Raw genomic sequence first — 2,645 nt, forward strand, 5'->3', positions numbered from 1 at the left:
GAACAAACAGTAAATCTATTGACTGTTTTTTTCTTTCTTTCTCTATTCTGATAAGGTGAATATGCTATTATCCATCTGATAATAATGTAGCATTAAAGCGCCACTGAGGACGACTGGTGTAGTTGTGATCTAAAGAGAGAAGTATGATGAAAAGTTTGAAAAGGTACTGGCCATTTTTGAGAGGGTATGTACTTTAGGGTTAGATCTGAATAAATTGGGGTCCATGACACAGTTCAAGCAATTTACAGACAAGTTGATGACAAACCCCGCATCCTCCCAGTTAGGAGCGTACAGGTTCACAGGAGGTAAATGGAATTTTCTTGTGTAAAAGTATTGATGTTCCTCTTGCTTTTAGAATTAAAGCTAGAGTGAAAGATTTGTCCAACCCACTGTTTTTTTTAAATAATAATTTGACCCCCCACACCTACCCTTTAAATTGTTAGCCATAGCCACAAAATAAAGTTATAAATGCACTGTTCATGCCTTGCTTGGTTCAAATATGACCTCCCTCAACAGAAATATATATAATAAAATCCAAAGGGTTTACAGTAAATAAAGAAAAGACAAAAAGTCCAGTGATCAGCCACAGCAACCCCAAAGCAGTCCCTTTCTCTGCCAAACTGGCAGCATGCAGGATTCATCCCCTTTCTGAACACTTCCAAAAATTTAAACATAAATCAAGTTCCAGCATTCAGCCATACACAATAACACGTAAACATGCCCTAATAAAATAACAAATACAAATGTCTTGTAACGCCCAGGGTTAATCATACCTGCAACATTGCAAATCAAGAATTAGGCTACACTGCATTAGCCATGACTGCTACTTTACCCGGCGTCCTTGAATAGCCGGCGATCAGTTAGACCTCGAGTTCAGGACTAGCAGAATTGCCGGCCTTCCTCTCATCCCCCGAGTGTAAAACGCGAGCGTCCGACGGTGTCTCAAACGTCAGTGTCTCAAACGTCAGTGTCTCAAACGTCAGTGTCTCTCCTCCATAGGACACTCGTAGGCGCGCAGGGTAGAGAAACCTGAATTACATTCCCTTCTGATACAGTTTCTGCATTAGAGCACGCTGCACCTGGTCCAGTTCGGCCGACGTGGCAAACACCTGGTTCACCATCATGTACTTCAGTAGCGTGGAAATGAAAGTTATCATACCACTGTTAGGTTCACTGCCACCTGGCACATTTATTATGTGGAGGTTTGCTCTTCGAGAACGGTTCTCCAAGTCGTTGGTGCTTCAAAGTTCCTGAAAATGAGCTTTCAGTGACTGGATAGGCGCCAGAGAGGCTTGAATGAGTGTAGCATGTCCTTTTTGAGATTTTTGCGTTGCATTTTAATTTCTGCTATTAGCATCACAACAAATTTGCTACTAGCTGCAGCCGACGCTACATTAGCCACTCTGCTACTCAACATTGATTTCTTCGGCTCTGTATTTCCTCTGGTCTTTTAAGAGCTTATCTTGTTCCCAACGTGCACATTCGTTAACAAATGAGAGAAAATAATCAATTGAAACTATTAACTCAACCCCAGTACATATATTAGAGAATTTTAAGTTAATTAGGAACAAGTGGCCGAAATGGGTTTCCTCAGGAGGGTGGCTGGCGTCTCCCTTAGAGATAGGGTGAGAAGCTCAGTCATCCGAGAGGAGCTCGGAGTAAGCCGCTGCTCCTTTGCGTCGAAAGGAGCCAGTTGAGGTGGTTCGGGCATCTGGTAAGGATGCCTCCTGGGCGCCTCCCTAGGGAGGTGTTCCATGCACGTCCAGCTGGGAGGAGGCCTCGGGGAAGACCCAGGACTAGGTGGAGAGATTATATCTCCAACCTGGCCTGGGAACACCACGGCATCCCCCAGTTGGAGCTGGTTGATGTGGCTCGGGAAAGGGAAGTTTGGGGTCCCCTGCTGGAGCTGCTGCCCCCACGACCCGATACCGGATAAGCGGATGAAGATGGATGGAAGTTAGTTAAATCCAAAGTATCAGGAGCCCCTGTCTTGTCACTACATGTTGCAAACTGGACGCTATGAATGTTTTTTAAATGGAGCTAATGTGGATTACCATCTTTTTGTCATTTGTTTCAGTCATTATCCCTGAAATCTCTTTACTGAATGCAGAGCAACACAGCAGAGGCAGTGTATTAGATCGTATTGATTTTTAAAACAAGCATTCACTCGATGGCTGATTGACCACCCAGAGTACAAAGCTCTGGTTTGATTGATCAGTTTGTTTAGGGTTTGGTCAAACACTGTGTGTCCTCCATGCTGCCTGCTGTAGTTAGTGGCTGAATCTCATTTCCCTTAAATTAGTCCCATGGCTCCTCCATTTGCCTCCATTTCTTGTGTCTGTCCCACCAAGGAAGCGTGAGAGAGACGGGAGGAAATCATGTGAGGAGAGAGGAAACAAGGAAATGTGTTTTTAGGAGGGTCTGTCTAGACCATACAGCATTCTAGGATGGGAGAAAAACGGGCTCTGGTTTATTGTTATTTCTTTCAACCAATCACAATTGTCATAGGCGGCGCTATGCACCGGACAGAGCCACGGTTTAACAGTCCCATGGCATGACAGTTTCACTTTGAGGTTTTTTAACATTAATGGGGGCAAGATTACCTCCCCTTTCTCTGCTTTGCCCGCCCAGAGAATTTGGCCCAC

The 2,645-nt window shown here is 44.5% G+C and overlaps 1 protein-coding gene across 4 annotated transcripts in view; it reads left to right on the forward strand.

The window, feature by feature from the left end:
• LOC116696462 (stromal membrane-associated protein 1) overlaps positions 1-2,645 on the forward strand; it is a 226,517-nt gene that overhangs the window by 8,244 nt on the left and 215,628 nt on the right. The gene's annotated exons all lie outside the window — the stretch shown is intronic.

The sequence above is a fragment of the Etheostoma spectabile genome, chromosome 10 (assembly GCF_008692095.1).
Source record: "Etheostoma spectabile isolate EspeVRDwgs_2016 chromosome 10, UIUC_Espe_1.0, whole genome shotgun sequence".
NCBI lineage: Eukaryota > Metazoa > Chordata > Actinopteri > Perciformes > Percidae > Etheostoma > Etheostoma spectabile.